The sequence below is a fragment of the Mycteria americana genome, chromosome 4 (assembly GCF_035582795.1).
Source record: "Mycteria americana isolate JAX WOST 10 ecotype Jacksonville Zoo and Gardens chromosome 4, USCA_MyAme_1.0, whole genome shotgun sequence".
In the NCBI taxonomy this organism is placed as follows: domain Eukaryota; kingdom Metazoa; phylum Chordata; class Aves; order Ciconiiformes; family Ciconiidae; genus Mycteria; species Mycteria americana.
The window spans coordinates 88,810,272-88,831,427 of NC_134368.1; the positions used below are offsets into that span (position 1 = coordinate 88,810,272).

Here is a 21,156-nt window from a genome sequence, read left to right on the forward strand (position 1 = left end):
ATTTAAAGCCCCATTAGCGTTTATAGGTTAAAAAAAAAAAAAAAAAAAAAGCACGTTTTCATTTTTCATTTTTCAGTTAGGTTGTAGGATGTTCTGTTAAGCAAGGGAGCGTGAAATGCATCAGCCCTCTTGCCTTTATCGACAATTATGACACGAAATTACATTGGCTATTTGAAACCAGCACGTACTTTGATGTTCACCCACATGGGAACCTACGCGCAGGTAAATTGGCTACTAATGCAACTACGGATACCAGGAGAAGAAAGAAAGTCGTGCAACAGAAGTAATGATTAAACAGAATAGGCCTTTAGGAACGCCCACGGAGACAGTAACAATTTTCATACTTAAAATAAATAAATAGAGTAGGAGTGAGTTTCAAAAAGCAGACAAATAACTGTAAAAGCCTGTTTTGTGGGGACGTGATTAGAGGGGTACAGGAGGGCACGCACGCCATTGGACTAGTACTTGGCGTTCCGCTGGAACACCTCCGACTGAGCATGTTCCTCATCTCATTTCACCCCCCTGTCAGAAACACCAGGTGAAAACCATTCTTTCACATCATGAGAATATCCTAAAAGCCTCCCGCTTTCAGCTTATTAATACTGATCGACAAAGCAATTTATTTCAGTCACCCAATCCATTTCCATGCATTTATTTCGGTCACCCTACTTATCACGCTGTACTAACTCACTTCACAATCCCCGATTCCAACCTATTTTAATCTGCAACAGATGGATGTCATCAAAACGATTCTTCTTACAACTGCGCTACATGCCAAGACAAAAATATTTCCTTTTAAATTCCTTTCGGCAAACTTCAGCACATTTTCCACGTCTTTTTCTGTTAAGAAAACAGACTGTCTTTCTAAACACGCAGCAGGGTGAAGGGGAAGGTAGCGCAGGAATTCACGTTGACAGAACCCTTTTATAGCTCCAGGCTTCAGTCGGGCAAGCATTTGGATGAGGCTTGACACAGGGGCAGATTCTGGCAGGTACTTGAAAGAGATCCCTTCTAAGATCGAAGGACAGCTATTAGCGCTGCGCCAGCTCCTGCGATGCGTACGTGCGCATAAAGACACAAAATTGTATTTTAATGTTTAAATGTCCTCGAAAAAATCAGCTGTCTCGGTAAAAACATTAACCAAGAACAAGTATTTGAGCACGTGAGGGGCAAATCCAGACACTCTTGAAATTAATGGGAAAAACATCTTTGCCCTCAATAGGACACACATTTTAGCTTCTTTTTCTCCCTTTTTCTTTTATCATGCTTTACTACTGCTACAATAATTTACCATGCCAAAACTGAGGTCATCTGTTTTTATACTTTTAAAAAGTTCGGCGAGAATGACGCAACAAACGGATATCTACAACTTCTGTTTTATCAGGGATGAATCAATCCTCGCCTGTTTTTCTTTCACGCGGAGTAACAGGAAAGGCTAACAATGTTAGTCTCAGTTATTGCTGGAAGCTCAGACTGTAGCTAAGACCATACGACTACACTCCGTTTGTTTCCGGCTAAGAAGATGCAAGCAGCGCTTTCCAAATATATTCTCATTTCCTTGATTCATACTTTTGTTATCTCAAAATTAAATTACTGCAATACACATCACTTCAAGACACATTACGTACACCCGAATACCGATCACACTGCAGAATATGAACTTGTCTACAGGAAGAGTTATTATGAATTAACTCTTCATGATTAACTCCCTTTACAGGCATTTTTATTCCAGAAGCATCTCTTGCTGCGTACGTTCTCGCTCTGAAATAACCGTGCTTGACTGTGAATAGAAGAGGAACAAAACTGCTAAAATCTCAGTGAAACACAAATGAGATCTTGATGCTTCATTTAGGTGCCTTTGAAAATCCTAGCCTACGTGCTCTTTGGTTTTTTATGACTTTTCGCACTGTAATGTGTACTGATTTCATATTAGAAGAATATGATTGTACCCATCTCTTCATAGCCTGGCCTCTCCTATTTCAAAACAGTTTCTCTCAGCCTTCCATGAGTTCTCCTTTATATCAAACTCGAACACACAAATAAAAGACATGAAGCAGCAATTCAGCTGCTTCATATACAAATTCACATACAAATACCAGTGAGAGTGCTTCCATGAAATACTCCAAAGAGTCAGCACTGCGTTTTAAAGCTTAGAAGTCCTCGGAGTTAGGAGTACTTGGATCTGTATTTTCCTTCCTGGTTTGCCAACTCTTATTTTTCGGTAGGTCATCAGTAGTTTGTCCTTTTCCCCATTCTTTTAAAGGTCTTTAAAAGGCATTTTTGTCAGTACTACTGTCTCAGCAATTTACTCACTTTAGCACGTTACGAAGTCAAACCCATTTTGACAAAACGGTCTCAGTAGTCAACAGCAGCAGTTTTCTGTAGTCTTACCATGCTAGGAAACCATGATTTTTGATCTGTGGGCTTTTCCAATTCATTCAGTAATCTCATGAAATATTTTGTTTCCTTACATGTAGATCTTTAGTTGAATTCATGACGCATTTCAGTGGCACAGAAGCTGGCATATTGGTCTTCACTAGTTTGTCGACTGGTGAAGACAACCTGTCAACAAACTGTCATTTGAAGATACTCTCTTTACAAGAAAGAAGAAAAAAACACGGAGCCAGGGTCCTTTGCAACATTTGATATTTACCACGTCATCTCATCCTATGCACACACCCCTGAATTTTGGTTGGGATTTTTTTTTTTTTTTTTTACAAGTTTTACACATGTATGCAGATCATGCTCAAGAGCAAGCACTCTACCAATAAGAAAAAGAAAGGTTTACAAGAGAAGAGTATGCCTTAAGCAGCTACCAGCAACCACATGAACACGAGAACACAAGAGGCTTGCAATCTGGGAAACTGCAACGCTGACATGTTAATTTGCAAAGTCTCAGCTGGCATCCCCACATGCCACCCACAGCTCAGGTCGGGCAGAATTAAGGATCACTTCGTTTACATGTGGCCACTAAGGCTGGGCAATCTAATCAATATGTTATTAACATACTATTAGAATAAAGTATGAAGGGTTGAAGAATACTTAGCTGATGTTTTATAGTATGGGACAGACTCACAATCTGTGGACTTTACAAGCTTTTTCTAACGTTCTACTTGGAGACATCCAAACTGTTCTATGAAAAATGCACCGCTAACAGTAGTTAACATTAACATTTGCCTGCTCCATAGAGAATTTTTCTTTTCACTACAATTGTGATTGAATCTGGACTATTTACTTGCAGTTCTACAGATACCAAATATTGATCAAAGAGAAGGACAACAGTCACTGTAAAAAAAAACAAAACAAAACAAAACACCAAACAAAAACCCACAACTTCCAATACAGTGAGGGAGTTCTACAAGTCTTTGATAACTACTTTTTTAAAAAATTCTGGTTGCAATGCAATTCTAAAACATGCTATAGATTTGTGAGGAATATTTGGTGTTATTGAACCTTATGCAAAGCTCCTATCTTTTAACTTAACTTTTCTTCTTTAACTTTTGACGGAGGATAAATAATTTCAGCCAGCAATGAGAATTTTCAGAGCACTATAAACAAACAAAAACCACAATGTGAAAAAAAATCACTATAACCTTAAGTACACTCACAGCAGAATGCTAATGTGTTCTTCGTAAGTACCTAGTTGTCAGACACTGCATAACAAAATCTAAGAAATGATCAAGTGAATATATGATTTAAAAAAAAAAAAAAAAGACTGAGAGGCTGTGGATTCAACTTCTTTCTTGCTAACTGCAATGCCAGAATTTTGTCTGAATTTGAAACATATAGCTCAGGGAATCTCAGTAATTAAATCATACATGGAAATCAGTATTTTATTCAAATAGTTGGAAGCCTTCCCTTCTGGTTCCTCTGTCCTCGCTCTGGTTGCCTTTCCTGTCTCATAGCATACCACATCACTTACCACACATGCGCCTGTTTCTCAAAGGCATTTTACAGAGATGTGCAAAAATAAATCGTGATGCGTAGTGTTGAAATCATATGCTGGACCAAACTCACAGGAATTTCTCCACATATTCAAATTTGCTGCTGAAAACCAGATTCATGCTTAAGAAGGAAAGATTGGGGGAGTAGGAAGCTTCAGTTTTCAAAAGACGGCTTTCATAATGGCATTATCCAAATCAGCCAAATACTTGTTTGAAATCACATCTATAGTAAAATTATTCCTGCAGGTTGGCTTTTTTTTTCCCCCTCCAAATAACATGAATGACCCCAGCCTGTCCATAGTCACAAATATCTCTGTGGGAGAACCGAGCCTAGCAACAAGGCCTACTGAACACTTCTCATCTGTTAAATACAGTTTATGACTTGGATGACAGCAAAACCAGAATTCAAAACTGACGTATAATAACCACATAGTAGTTTTGCACCTTAATTTAACATTTTTTGTTTGTATGTGTATTAAAGTGTCTATCTGAATACTAATAACCCTTTTAAACTTACTTTTCAAGCATCGACTCTGGGACGTACTGCTTTCAGTTTACAGAGAAAATTTATTTAGCTGTAAGTTTTGCAGAGGCTGGCCCTGATCAGGAGATGAGCAAAACCTGCTATTAACTTGTACACTTTATACAAATCAAGAAACTTAAATCATTAGCAGTTATAAAAACTTTCATGTTAAATTGAATCCTCCCTTATTATTGCACATAAAAGCAGCATTAAGACAGAATTTGTCAATACGGCAGTCTTCAGGGTTATCTGACAGCGTTAATGCCATTTATAAACTTCAGAGTTGTGAGGCAGTGTTAGTGCATCAGCTGTTTCTATAATTAGTAAAATGCTGATGGCTTGTTAACTCTTCTTCATTAAAAAGCTCTTAATTGACTGGTGGCTCATCACATTAATATATTCAGGTAATAACCTGGAGTTGAGAATTCAGCTCACTGCAGAAGGAAAGTTGCATAATCTAAACTCAGGTTTTCATGGCTTCTTGATGTTTTTCAGTACTTAAAAGATGCAGGGGGAAAAAAGACAGATATGTAAATACATTCCATTCCGTTTTTATTATGCCATACCTTCTAGAGTGTCGATTTACGCTCCTACCCTTGAGATAACCACTAAATTTTGTCCCAATTGGCTTGGTTATTCTCTGATTTCAGAAACCATCTGTTCAAACCAGCCATCGTTTAATTGGGCGCAACTCTAAAAGTGGCACAGATGAGGTGTTGCCATTACCCAACTCATTTGTCACATACGTATTTTTTGCCAGTATGGTAGCATTTTCCATACCAGCATTCAAATGTAAAAGATGGGACTTTCAAAAGGAATGCTTCTTCCTCGCAGAACAGTTTCTGTAAACCTTGCCAGCTAGTTTTTCAGAGACTCAACATTTTATCTTTTGTATCCTGAATTTTTATTTTTTTATTGAGCTGAAAGTGCTGCTGATCTCCAGAGGGCATCACAACAGAACAATGGTGATATTGTGAACTGCAAGCCCAAAATGCAGCTATGACTGCAAGAGGGCAAAGGATTTTCTTTTTTTTTTTCTTTTTTTTTTTTTTTTTAATTAAACTACCACGGCATAATCGGAGCCTGCAGTTCTGATATGCATGCCAGAACGTTAAGCTAAATCTTGCACTTGCAATGGCACACGCTCAGTAACACTGGTAAATGAGTTAAATGAGATAACAGCAGCTATAATGGAAACATATTTTCCCAGCTTTTAATGAAATAACATTCATCTTCTGAAAGAAAAGAAATACAACAGTGCTTTACTTTCAAAGCCACTTCCTTTGCTTATAAAAATGTATGTTTTCCTCCCATTAATTTAATGGAAGACATGAAGGAAGACAGATTAAATCGCAGATCTTAAGGAAATTTCCTTATCTAAGTTCCTGGATGAACAATGCGCCAAATTTTCTTATTTCAATTTCAAAAAAGTATTTTTATCATCCACCTTTTCCCATGCAAGCATGTATAGGCATTTCAAATCTAATTCATCCTACTATGTACCTTTGGTTGTATAGAAGTTGTTAACAAACAGTTGAACTGAAAAGCCCACAATTCTACAATAGCAGTCTTAACTAAACAAACATATCTCTCTCATAATCTAAAGCATCTTCTTATCCAGGAAAAAGACACAACTGACCCTACAATAAACTAACATTTTTTAAGAAATGAGAAGCTGAATCATAGGAGCTGTGAAGTGTGAAGAGGAAGACAAGCTTTCAGAGACAAGAGATCACTAGCAAGTTAAATATTCTCTACCAAGATGTGGCTAATAGCATCTAGCAATTAATTACTTTAATCTTGGGGGTCTGTCTCTCTAGGTTGATGATGATGGTTATAAATCAGGAAAATAAAAATATTCTTTTAAGTACATATTATGCACCTGCATAATTTAAGGCACTTTTGAGTATGTAGGCCAATTAATCATAGAATGTCATGAAGGAGACAGAGAAGTTGGCCCCACTTTCACCGGCACTGAGCTGGAACCGTGGCTGGAGTTGCCCTCACCATAATGTTGCATACAGTATGGACACGGGCCCACGCTTTGGCATGAGGACTATTGCTATTTACAGCACAAAGTATTGTATAATAACAAGACGGTGAAATAGCTACAAGAAAAGAAAAAGCTTTTGTGCTATACGCTGCATATGGCCCAGGATTAAAACATTTGGTGATTTCAAATCAAAACTAGTTTTCACATATTTAAACACAGAAAACGATTGCCTGACACAGAAACCTGTGATAGAGTTGACTGGAGTCAGAAGTGACCCCTTCTGTACGTCCTGTGTTCCTCAGAATGAATACTCTCTCATTAGATCTACTAAGGGATGTGTAGGAGCCAAAATTATACAGTGCCAAAGTAGGTGGGAAGACTAACGTTGTTTGCGTTTATTATACATACCAGTAAATCTGATGTTAGACAAAGAGGCTGCAACCCGAAGGAGATACAGTGTGTAACAATATTCAAGAGTCACAGCATCCTTGAGAAACGAATTTCATTGGGATGACTGGAGAAAGAGCTGTTGCAAAAAAGAAGCTAAGAAAATAAAACTAGGTTGTGGAATGCATTATGATTTATGCACATCATCAAATAACAAATGTTGTTATAATTCCAACATATTTTAATAACTGTTGAATTGAAAGGCTTCTTCCAGTAATTTTAACATTTGCACATGACAGTTTTGTAGTAGTTTCATATCTTACTACAAAGACTGTTCGCAGAAAGCTGCATTTGGTATTTAGAAAGTTTCTTATTGCTGATGCGCTACCCCAACAAACATATATTTTTGAGCAACATAAAGAGGAGAAAACTATGCCTCGCTAACAGCTTTGTCTGAATACCAGTTCCTGCTACAAGATTGCTCCCGACAGACACAACTGAAAGTTATGATGTGCTTATGGACCCTTCTAATTTTTACTAATGGAAAAGCCAGGCTTCAACTATTCTGTCTTTTGATATTGACGGGAGAATTCCCAATTATTCATAACGGATTACTTTCATTTTATGCTGGTTGTTGTATTTCGACACCTTTGACTCTTTTGCAAACTCCTCCTTGAAATTCCAGAGCTTGCAGGATACCAGCCATCCAGCCACTCTTTTCTTTCTACTGGAATGTACAAACGTTTAATCAGTTTTGCTTTAACCAGGAGAAGAATAAAGAAGAGAAAGGGCTACATTTGGCAAAACACTTCAGCATATGCCTAATTTTTACCACGTCTTTAGGTCCAATTGATCTCAAATTAAACAGGTTTAAGTTATTTGCTAAAGGATGGATTTAAATTCACACTTTACTGTGTTTCTGAGTTTGGGCCAATATTAGCAAATACAGCAGCAGCAAAAGAGGAAAAGAAAACTAATGTAAAATCAGCCCTTACTTGAGCCAAGAAGCAAATGTCTTCTATAAACCCTTTATGACCCTTAGCTGCCACAGACATCTGTAGGAGTCCTCCCACTACGTTCATTAATTTGACATACTGGACTCGCTGCCAGCTGACTGTTATGATGTCAATGAAGGATTTGTGAGAACCGAGGCAAAACTGCATAGTTTGCTATGAAAAAGAAGAGAATAAAAGTATTTTGCCCAGCTGCATGTTCCTTCCAAATACAGCATTTGAAATGATAGAAGTTATTTTAATCCATACTGATTTTAAAATATGAAGTAACATCAGTAATAGGGTTCTAATCCAGAACAGCACTTCAGTACTAGCAGGCATGTGTAATCCCGAATATCCCACTGGGCTATTCACGTACCAAACATTTTGGTGTAAGTCCCAGCTTGGAAACAATGCGTACGAGGCAGAATTATAGTCATCAGTATGAATCTAAAAAATAGAATCTCAAAAGTGCCTGGAAAACAGAGCCTGGAGTTTTTTAAAAAAGAAAGAAAGAGAAAAAACAAACAAACAAAACCAAAACAAACCAAAACACCAAAAAAACAAAAACAACAACCAAAAAACCCACAACAAACCAAAACCCAAAGGGTTTGGGTTTAAAGAATGAAAGCTTTTACCTGCAGAGTCTGAGTAATCCTAAAAACTAGGAAAATCTTCATGGCTTTTACGAAGACTTTTAAACTACTCTAAAAATGGACATGGACAATCCTATTGTTTAATGGGAAAGTTTCCTGTGCTGGAATTCGAGTGAAAGCATCATTTAGTCATCTCCTGAAACAGCAAGGATTCAGGACATGTTCAAATGAACCACAACATCACTCTTAGTTCTCCTACATGACACGCACGTTTACGGAAGTCTCTTAAATACTGATATGGAACCAAGATTTCCACTAAAGGAATTGAATAATATTAAAGAAAGGAAAAATATTTAGGATCATCTGGACACCACATATTGAGATTCTGAGATGTTAGTAACAACTTTAGAACTTGGCAGGCATTTAAACAGTTTCCATGGCAAGTTTCCATTACTAATGATGTTCCTAAATAGAGAGGTAATAATGCTAGAACACCTCTAGAAAAAAATTAGGATGCCATTCCAAGCATATCTAGCAGAATAATAACTAGCCTTAACAAAAATCTAGCCTGTAAGTGATGTTTATGACAGACCGTTGACAGATAATTCTTTCACTCTCATTAATTTTTCATCCCCTTCCATCCCTTGTCTTACCGTCAAAGGGACATTTTCTAATAAAAGAAATGTGCTAACACCATCAGTGCTAAAGAATCAAACAGCTTTACTTACCTAAACACCATTAACTGATTGCCCATTGATTCAAACTTACTGGTACCATCAACAGAAAAAAGCTCTTTGGCCGCATTTTGCACTGTAAGCCCCCGGTTTCGAAGACTGTAATGCACGGCTCTGGCCTACTTAAGTATTTAAAACTTTCTGGTTGCAGTCCCAGGCACGCGCTCACATTTGCTGTAGCAATGGCAGTGAAAGGCACTGGCTGGACCACGAGTCCCACACTCTGCAAACCCAGGTATTTCCCAAGTTTTTGCAAATTGCTTATCGCTTCTCAGCGTGGCTGCTTCACAGTCAGCTCCCTGCATGGACTCTCCCGCTGTCTCGTACAATGACATAAAAGTCCACGTTGCCAAGTCCGCTACTCGGAGCCGGGAGAGAAAACTCCTCCTCTGAACCATGCAGTAGGAGTTTAGAATGATCCTGTCCTGAAACTCAGAGAGCAGTCCGTCCTAGGTAATATGAATACAACATGATTCAGCCATATTCCCAGCGCCGTGAGGCAAGACTGGATCACATACTTTCAAGAGCAAATATGAAGGTAATTAAATATCCAAGTGACGAAGGAGGCTAATGTACAGGAATGTGACAAACCCCACTGTTTTGTCATCTGAAATGTCTTCCTTTCAGTACATCAAAAAAAGGTAATTAAATCTATAATATATGATTATGAAAGAGTTTGGCTGTGGTTTTTTTCATGCTGCTGTTATTTCAAATATGAACTCAGTATCAAAATTTGACTCCCCATTTGACAAAGTAACTTGGCATCATATAGACAATTCCATATAGTCAAACCAACACATTCCTGATTTCTTCAGCAAGATAGGCCCGAAGCAGCAGACTGTATTTGGTTTTAGTTTAGACTAGATTATGCAAAGCAGTTTTGCCATTTGAGTTGGCTGAATACCAACTGAATTATTCTGAACCTTTTATCTGATACAAGATGCATGGAGGCATCATATTCAGCTTGATGTGGCACGCTTTGTCATAAACCAAGACAGCGAGCATGGCTACAGCTGCATAAAAGCATAGGAAATGTATAGGTAACAAAGTGTTGTGCTGGATACTATATCCCTGTTTGGGAAAAAAACAATACACAATTTCTCCCCTCGGGACAAAACTTCAGTGACGTTTCTAATTTACAGACACCCTTTTTAATTTTTTTTTAATGTTTTTGTAAGGAATCATAATAATAAATATAATGAGAGACTGTAAACCTTCTTAGGGAAACACAGCAATTTTCCTTTGTAATCCTCCAAGCACTGTAACATCTGAATCAAGACAGATATTCTAAAGCAACTCTGTCAGTCCCTACCCGAGCCACATAAAGCCAAGATCTTATGATTAAACATATCAAAGACATTATCAAAGTGCCTGATCTCTGCCTGCTATGAAAAGCTCTGAAGGCTGACTGGAAAGTATCCAGAGGAAAAGGAAAAAGAAAAAGGGAAAAAAAAAAAACAAACCCCAAAGATCACATGCAGCTCGATTTGGCTCACTCCTGCCTCCTCAAAGACCTGACCTTATGCAGAAGGGCAGCTTGGAGACTGGACATTCAGAAAGAGAAAACTGTTTCAGAGTTTGCTTATAGGTGTCACAGGAACTTCCATACATCCACTAACAGCTTCAGGCCACTCACCTTAAGGAAAATACCATAATGCCTGTTGAAATCCACATGTTGGGCAGTGGAAGCAGGCCTGTCCTCCCCCCCTGCCCCGGGAAGTCCTGTGCTTGCATTGTCCCTCCCCCGACTTCATGTTTCCCATCAGAAATGCTGGAGCTTATTTGTTAATTCAGCCAAAAACTGCTTGGTGGGAGAAAAAGTATTGTCTGAAAGCTCAAAGAAAAAGTTTAATTTAATATTTTAGCTCGAAGAAAGTTTTATTTCTGAAGAACTGGTCCAACTGTGTCATCAGTGAAATAAGCAGTAGAACTGGTCAGAAAATTTCAGCCAAACAAATTTCCTACCAGAAAACCAAGAGAGCATCAAAATTATTTTCTAGGACAAAGCAGAACTTCTTGTGAGCTGCTGCTGGGAGTGCCTCCAGGCTCCTCCCTTACGAACGCTGTAACTCAGCTCAACTACATCTCCTATAATGCGTTGCAGTAAGTCATGCAAGTGCAAAGCATAAAATAGTTCTCAGGTCACTATTATTTTAGATCAATATGGGAGAATGTAATATTTGGATATATCGACATTAAAGGTTTTCTGATCTTCCTGTTCTGCCATAAGTTTTGACACTACCTCCTTTCATTGCCAATTCTGAACGAAATAACCATTTAATAACAAATTTCCCAAGCAGAGGAAGAAAAAAAAAAAAAAAAAAAGAAAAAAAGAAGATAAAAGAGGCACTTCATTTGCCATAGACATTATACAAGTATTCATCTCAATGATTTTCTTCTGGTTCGCAGAGCGAATGCTGACATTACTGTTATAATCCCTTCCTGCATGCCGAACTCTCAAGCCCTGCAGCCATCCGTGTGACCCCCTTGCATGTGCCTGGTCCCACTCACTGTAACCCTCATCCGCATAAAGAGCTGTCGCTACTGCAAACACAGAAACTATCATCGTGTCCTGGACAGACAACAGCTTAAAAAAAAAGTTACCGAGTTCAAGTTTTGAGAATGACGGATGCAGGATCGTTTATAGCAGTCGTGTAAACTAGGAAAATTGATGACGTCCATTCATTTGAAGGACTCGTTTCACTGACGGTGTTCTCTCTCCATATACCTAAACGTTTTGGGAGCTGACAACACATTTAAGTGACTGCACGGCTTAGCGACAGCTGCTTTTTAATTACGGTCAGTCACAATAGCAAAAGCAAAGCTTGAACATGGACACATTTAGCCGATCTCTTAATACTGCAAGCTATCAAGAAAGATTCAGGCTGAGCAAAGAGATCCTTTTCAAGTCTAACGTGCACAACCCTGATCTTAATTTTTCCTTTTGATTCCTGTTTTCTTCAGCCAAGACTTACCAGGGCTTCAGGATCTTTACTTTCTTCACTGTTGTATCCATAGTAGTCAGGGGTTTTATCCAAATCCTGTATGTTCCCTTGTGCTCTTAAACCCTTATCTGAATGACAAGACTGGCAAATCGGTGCATTGCCCATATCAGTCCTTCTGCTAACTCCTACAAGTGGGATTGCCCTTGCGCCGCAGAGGGTGCCCAGCGCTCCCGAAGGACAGCCGACGAGCCAGGAGGAGGATCCTGCCTGTGCTCCGCTCCCCGGCCACTCGTACCAGGCTCCCTTCCCCGAGCCGTCCTGTGTCACGGAGAACCCGAAACCCCAGCAACTGCAGGCAGCAGTCGGTGACCATTTCCAATTCAGGCGCTGCCTGTCTATTTTTACACCTACCAGGCCAGCTATGCATGTCAATGGCATTGGGGTGGGGTGGGGGGAACTGCTTTCCAGCGTACGGCCAGCCTGCCTAGCACGTAAAGTTAAAGTCCCACTGAGTGAAATGCCTCTACATGTGAGGGTTATTGAATTACCCAGTTGCATGCCTTTGAATGTTTTCTTTTTTTTTTTTTCCTACCGCTCTCGGTCTCGCTGCGTTTACATAAAGCACTAAATTTCAGAATGTTGCTAATGCCTTCTGAGTTTCTAACTCAAAAAGATGATTAATTCAAGTTGCATCTATTTGATATTTACAAAACAAGACAAAATGTATGAGTACAGATTTCATGACCATTTCATTCCTGTGATTCACATGGTATTTCATGCTCATGTAGATAATAACTGTGATGAGCTTGCTTTTGAATTGATATATTCCCCGGGCTTTGATTTCAGAGGAGCTCAAATATATCCAAAAAGGACAACCTCTGATGCTAGATCACTTTAGCTCTTGTCTATGTCATGTCTGATCTTGTTTTGGGTTTTTATTGTTGTTTTGCTTTAGGGTTGTTGGTTTGTTTTTGTTGGGTTTTTTTTTAGCTAGAATAGTAATTATTTAAAAAAAAAAACACCAAACAAAGCAAACAAACAAAAAACCCACCGAAGTTGAGAATAAGGACATTCCCTCTAGGTTTGAGTTAGTTATCATGATTGTACCCAGTCGGATAAAAATAAATTTGAGGATTGTGTTTTGGAATCCACCTATCATCCCAGAATAGGCCCACTGCAGAATTAAAGAAAACCAAAACAAAATAAAAACCCCACAAAGTTAGCTGAGAAATAATTAGCAGTTTTCAAATGCTTCAGGAACAGCTGGAGGTAACGGAGGTAATGGAGACAGACTGTCTGTCTGTAGGTGACAGAGTCCCATAGACCATATCGCAATGCACATGCAACCCCTAAGTGGGGCTGGCCATGTATTTGAAAAATTAAGTCCCAAATTCCTCAGAAACAGTGATCCTCAAAGAATTGTAACATCTAGCCAACATTTTTCTCTTTGGGGTTTCAAACTATTGCTAGTGCTGCAAGACATGTCAGCAGGCAGCTGCCCATAGCATCCTATTGATTTCTGCCCGGTTACCCTTCACAGCAGTGCCAGTTACAATCAGAGAGAGCAAGCTCTCCCCAGCCCCCTTTTAACGATTATTGATCAGTATAGGGTTCTCTTTTGTGTAATTACCATGAGGTAGATTTAAAATGGCTCTATAATTTTTCCTTGCCTGATGAATGCTCCAGGATGGGATCATTCAGCTCCTTTGAAAAGCCTCAGGCGCTGTGATGTGTAACCAGTATGAATATATGCTGGATAGACACATATGCACAAAATAGTTAAATTCATTGTCGCTGTTGGTTATGTGATTACATACTTGTACGGAACTGAATGAAACCTGAACTACAAAATGGCCCCGGCAACAACATTTTTGCCAGCAATTGGCAAATACAAGAGATGGAATGTTTAATCTTACATTCAGACAGCCTGAACTTCAAATGTAAAATGACTAATGAACCAAGTAAAGGCTTCAGCTCATGTTAAAATTATACATTATAATAATAAAATAGAATATGCGCACACATTACTTCTTAGCTATGGGCAGGTTGAGATGCAAGCTGACCACACTGAGAATGACCAGAGTCCCAACCATTGCAACTGCATTTGACGTTTGGTTCCCACAACACGGGACGCAGTCACTGCCTTTAATTGCCACCACTGATGCTTCATCAGAAATTTTCACACAAGGCAAGCCTTCCCATAATTAGCTGACACTGATTTTCTTCAACTCTTCCAAGGCATTACCCTGTGACAGTAAGGTGTATATACATTGCCATAACTTCTTCATGTAGTCATAAAAATAAAAGGATGCAGAAAGAATCCCACCAAGTGCTTGACTCGACCAAAGTTCATATAACCAAGGTTCCAACATAAATTGGATCTACAAACCCTTGGGTAGGGCAATCTATTTAATGTGAAGTGAACTTACTAGAAAACATAGAAGACAGTGAAACAAGGCATCAGCTCAAGGGGAAAGGGTGGCAAAAACCGAGTAGCATGCATTCCTTTGAAATAATGCTTGCAGAAAGCAACAATCTGTGTAGACATCTGATGGAGAGCAATGGATAAGCTTTCTGCCAGAGCCTTTTAACAATATTACTGTTGTTTGTCAAAATGGTTCAAAGTCATTAGGGCAAATTACTCAGAAAGCAAACACGTTCGTGTTTTGCCAAACATGGTTAGGACATCATATTCTAACAAAGCATACGTCTTACGATGTAGGATTCAAAGCCTTTGTGGAGGAACATGTTGCAGTATCTCTCTAAGTTCCCATGCTCTTTTCTGCTGTTGTTGTTTGGGCTGCAAATCTATCCCATCAGGCAGCAGTGAAGAAACCAAAACACAAAGGCACGGCTTTCAAGCATGAAAGTCATACAAAAGCATCTTAGTCCTGCACAGAAAAGTCAGCGCCTGCTCTGTCTTACGCTGCCAGAACCACTCTGAAGCCCATAACCTGCGTCTCTTCCCAGGGGAGCAGAACTTTTTAAAGAACCTCCTGTAGGTAATTCACTGAATCCACTTGTTTTCCCTCGCTTTACTCCTCAGCAGCACAACAGACCTTTTTGCAACACTAACTCCAAACCTTAATTACTCCCTTAGCTGGAAAACCTTCAGAAACACTTTAAGGTGCCTGGTAAGAAAGAGAGCAGAGTATCTCGTATACTATACTTAAGCGTTGATGCTAGAATAGCAACCAGCTGACTGAGAGGGGATCCCTCTTGTCCCCCAAAATGTTGATACTATAGGAGAAACACAAGAAGAACTCAGTAGTCCAGAAACCCACCTTTTTGCTCCAGTCTATGCCTTGCACTCACGCTTTAAACATGTATACAACCTTCATGCTTTTGTGGAAAGAAAAAGAAAAGAAATCACGCTATGCTTCAAGTGTTTAATTTTGCCACAGTACTTGTGGTAAGTGCAAACTGGTTCATTCATCTTGGCAGGTTTTCCCCAAAGTTAGCCTTGTAAAGTGGCAGCGTTAACTGTGTCAGGGTTTTCTTTTTTTTTTCCTTTTCTTTTTTTTTTTTTTAAGATAAAAATTCTGGTAACGTGCTTCTGTCAGACATGCTATTCTTCCCACTCCCCTGCCTTCCTAAGTCAAATCCTAGTTATCCATACATCCAACTTCCTTTGTTCTTCGCCAATAAACTTTTGAGTTTGAGTTTTCGCACATTGAATTCTGCCTGACACCGAGAAAATGGGGAACAACTCAAAGAACTGTGGTACTATTTAGATCAACCGAGGGACTGCCCTAGTTCATTTGTTGAAAATTGTCATAATACTCTCTGCTTCACCACAACTTCAGAACACCCCTCTTTCTCTTGGCATCAGTCTTATGTGATGTAGTGGCTCATTAGAACACTTTCATTAGCTACTGCCTGGGGGAAAATTCCATCCCTATGGGGAATTTTCTCCCGGCAACTTTTGCACGCCCCAAATAATGCAAAGTGATCAGAATTCACCCAAAAATGCAGTCCAGCAAGCGCAAAATCCTTGGTAAAGACCATTACTAGTATAATGGGATCTCTACAAAAAATACAGAGCCATATGAAGACTACTATCAGCTGCCTTCTCTGTTTCAAATCATGCTGTAGGCTTTGGGAAACATTCTGGTTTCATCCCTTGAACTCTTTCTAAGCCTGCAGCAGTTACGATTATCAGCTTTTCAGCAACACAAAGCCAGTACACAAAACAAGAGACAAAGCCCTCAGCAGACTTCTGGGAATTGCCTCTTGCAAGATCTTTTCCATTATGTGCATTAAAACATACCTTCAAATTTCATGCAGTCAGCCATTCAGTACATTCGCAGGAGTCTTATTTTGTTATATTTTATACTTCTTTAAACAGGTTTCCTAATCGTGACATTTAGAAGAGATACAGCTGTGGATAAAACTACATACAGTTGAGTAAAGATATTCATTTTTAAACTCGACCAGAACGCCCTCACATTTGTTTTTGACAGAAGTGAGGTCTAACACGTTATATAATGCCTATTCTGAACAGCATCAGCCATTTTATAAATAATTTTCTCAGATATGTGTCTGGCTTGGTTTAAATATTAGCATGAGACAACTTCTGATAAAACTACCACCACCTCCTTTGGCCAGCAAACACCAGCATGTATTTGTGATTATTGTTACGGTCTGGTTTATTTGCAGTTTGCCATATCTAAACATATTGAACCTAGTCAAAGGATGAAATATAAATGTAAAACACTTGGAAAGTCCTGTAAATTAAAAATTGAAAACAAACCCCAAAGATAAACATAGACAGTATTGCCTGAGACCATATAAAACACGAAGTGAAAAACTAAGAAGCCTTACCATCCAAAAGATGAATGTTAAAGACACAAAACAATATTGAAAGAAATGTTTTTGCACACGTGTAACATCGCACTTTTATCATACTTATGCATCCATTATGCTTCATAATGTCACCAAGAATAAAAATAAGCATACGGTGATTATAATGTCACCACCAGCAAGAACTTACTCTCCTAATTACAGTATTTCCTCTGTCACCAGTTTCTGTTTTCACTTTTCCAAAGATTCTTGTAGTAAATGGAGTCATTGATCAATACGTTGACTTTCCTACTACTGGCCATCAAGAAAAGAGTGCCCCACTAGAAACCCACGGATTTGCTGCTACTTGCAAAATCTCAACTAAGAGCTCAAAGACTAATAAGTGAGAAGCAGTGAAATCGAAGCTGTAATCTAATCTCCAGATGGAAACTTAATTTTACGGGATACCGTTCCGTCAGTCCAGGAACGGCAAAGCTTGTGCCTTGTAAGACGAAACAGGACAGTCACACACAGCCGGGTATGCAGCAACAACAGCAGAACTGCTCTGCTGCTGTGAAGAATGCTTCTTTATCCTTTTTTGCCATTGCTATTACAGCTTAGTTTGTCAGTAGAGGTTTCAGTTATGCCCTAATGTAGCACAGTAGCTAAAATAACAGTTCAGGAGGTACTGTAAAAACATTTAGTGCTGCAAAATAAAAGACAAAAGGGGAAAATGAAGAGACAGAGAGAGAGAGAGAGAGAGAGAGAAAGAGTTCCAAGTATCGAGATGAATCACAACCTATATATTGTTAGTGACATAAATCCCCAAATTCATTACTGTGAAATCTTTCTTTCCCCAAAAAGGTATTTCCTGTTACGGTTTTATGGTTAAACACAGTAATTTAAAAAAAAAAAAAAAAGACAGAAAAGAGACTGTACCGGGACCTATATATTTCTAGGAGATTTCCTGAACTATGAAACATTTCCTAAATGCAAAGTCTTTCACTCTTAGGGATTCTTCTACAGGAAGGTCAAGTACAACATCGCTCAGTTGTTTCTGGCAATTATTTTGGGTCAGAACTTGCAGGTCATGCAGGTTATAAACTCTGATGATTTATGCCTTTAAATCATTTATGGCCCCTTTATGTTTTACAATAATGACACTGATGTGATCGTTATTTCCCCAAAATTCAGCCTTTTCTTTCTTCTGGTATCTACCATATGGTGGTCACACAGGCCACAGTAAATAATTCCTGAAACCCAAGCAGCCTTTATAAAGAGGCAGTTATCTACTACACAGGACCTAGCAGCAAATCCTTTTCAGCCTAAATAATTCGAGTCCAATCAATTGCAAAAATCTATCCTGAGCCATTTGGAAGAGGACGAATCATTTTGCCGTGCTTTAGATGGTGAATCATTCAACACATAAAGCATCACGATCCTCTCCGGACAGCGACAAAGAGCTCTTAATCCAAGTAGTACCATATGTCTTTGCATCCCTGTGAGAATGAGCAAACAGATAACCTGGTTTTTAATCACCGCAGCTACAGATCCTGCAGTACTGAAGGGGCACAGGTGTGACAGAATTGGGAGAAGATTGTTTCACGGATAGGAAAGTTTAAAACAGAGAAGTATATAATACATACAATTAAAAAAAAAAAAAAAAAAACAAAAAAACCAAACTTTATCTCTGTTATTCGGCAATATTTATGGCTCCCTGGTGAATTTACAGGGACCCTCCTCCAAACATAAGCCACCTGAGCCTCCAGCATTCCACAGATAAAACACATTGGACAAAAAAAATTTAGAAACAAAAGAAAAATCAAAAGTGTGGACAATTCAAATTCAAACATACAGCAGACTGCCCGACATACCCTTCATATACTGGTTAGAGTGTAAGCAAGTGCAAAAGGTAACCTTTTTATTCCAGTATTCATAGTGTTTAAACATGTAATCTATAGAAACACAATATTAACGCAACCATTAATATTTCGGTTTCCTGTAATTCAAAACATACTGCTTTATTTCATGCTTTTCATACCTATTCACACCGGGGGAAAATGTCTCACGTGAATTCTGAGGTAATTCGAAAAAAGTTCATTTCCCTTCCACAGATTATCAAACGATCAATATGCAAGTTGCTAACAAAGTTGCTTTTTTACTAACATGTAACAATCCTGTTATTCCTGTTTGAAAAATTTCTTAATTTTCCCGTTTGAAAAAACGCAAAGCGTATCGCGCAGAGTGTGTTTATTAGGGCATTACCCTGGGATTCTCCACTGGATGCCAGACTCGGCACCTGCAGCACAGCCTCAGCTCGTTCTCATCTCCTTTTGGCTCGGTCCATCAATATGTTAAAAGAGCATGGCACATACTTATTTTGCAGAGTTACTATAATGCTTTCTCAGTATCTCTAAAATTATGGGAGCTTTTGGATGAGGTGTGACACAGGAAGATAAAAACAAAACAACTTTTCATGGTCTATTTAATAGAGAACCCCTCCCAGGCACAGCAGTTTACTTAGGACATACATATTTTTCTCATAAAAATTACAGTCGATTTCTTTTCTTTCTCAGCCTGGCTTAAATCTTCCACTTTCCAAATACTCATCGGAAATGAAACGTACATGTTAACATCAAACACTAAATAACACGCAGGAACTATTACAAGGATTGTTGACTAATCACAAAACTAGCAAAATTTATGACTGACTTTAAAAGTCTGTGTCGAACCAGTGGAAGGAGAAGTATTCAATATAATTTTATCAGCTGGTCTTAACCTATTTAATTTGCTGACCATCATTTTCTCAAGCCAGGGCAAGAAAACCTGCAGGACTGTATGGGCAGTTCTTTGGCTGCAATCTAAGCATGACCGTGAATTATGAAATTAATACCCGATTGATTTCGACTCAAATGCGGAACCATGTTGTTTTGCGGGACTTGTATCTTTGCCACCCTTGTTTCGCAGATCGAAGGAAGTACTTTTAATGCATAGCAATATTTGTATTTGCTGATATATACGGAAAAGTAGTGGTGTTACAAAATTACAGCTGTTCACTAAATTAAAAAAATGCACGGATATGCTATTCAGCATAAACATGCTATATGCAGGAAATGATGGAAAGCCACAGCCTCAAATGCATTTGCAGCACACTTGGCCAACACAGAGAAGCATTTAGATCAATTCACTCGTGTGAGCCCAACTTGACTTCGATTAATACTGTGGGATCTTATTAGAAGCAGTAATCTAAGAGCAGTAATGCAGCAAAGCTTTCGCTGCACCAAAACATGAATCTCAGGGTAAAAGGTTCAGAATGTGTTCAGACCCACCCATGCCAACATAACCATCAAGCATATTATCACTTCTTGTGCCTAAAACAGCTTTTTGCTTTTTTCTTTTCATTCCCAAGTAAACGTTTTTTGAGAACTTCATGGTTTTATATCCCTCTGTGGCAGTAAGCTCTACTTGGTACCTATTTGTCTTAGGCAGTTCAGTCTAAATCTAAATCAAATATCTGCCCCTCGATTAGCTCTAATTTTTGTTCCTTAACACAGACGGGATACTAATTCTGCCTTAAGCCATCTTGTAGGATTTCGTGAAGCTATCTCATTCAGAATTTGGAATATCCAAGTAAGGCCTCAATCCTCTTCTCTAAGATAATCATCCTATCTTCTCTTTTGAATACATCAGCAGGAGATCACTGCTGACTCTGAAAATCCCAGTCTCTTAAGTCCTTGTTATTGAAATACAGAATGAAGAGGAACAGTCCCACTACAGCCCGCCGTACCACTCCCTGGTGCCTTCCCCCTGAAAGCACCATATGGTTACTCCCATTGCGTTGGGAGAAACGGTGCGCTGACCCTTTTCCTACGTGCTTCTGAAGTTTTCACTTCTGTTTGATTTCTTACTGATTTTATACAACTTTCAAAGGCAAAACTTCCATATTTTCATGTACAATCAGTTTGTCGGGGGAATATATATTTCATATATAACATATAAAAGATAGTATGTCTCAAATATATACACATATGTACACAACATACATAGTAGAGTTTTCCACATGATGCATCTTTTGTTTTACTGTAGTTTAAAAGAATCAGTTAATTCAATGAGGAATGAACGGTTACAATGTTAAATACATAATTCTTCCTTTCCAAAAGATCTCGCCATTCAGTGACATTCACTAAAGCGGACTGTATTCAGGAGGATGCCCACCATTTATTGAAGACTAAATGTTTTCCTGTCTAAACATCAACTGTC

At 38.7% G+C, this 21,156-nt stretch overlaps 1 protein-coding gene across 9 annotated transcripts in view; it reads right to left on the reverse strand.

Moving 5' to 3' along the window:
• ANK2 (ankyrin 2) overlaps positions 1-21,156 on the reverse strand; it is a 203,607-nt gene that overhangs the window by 162,305 nt on the left and 20,146 nt on the right. The window lies entirely within an intron of this gene.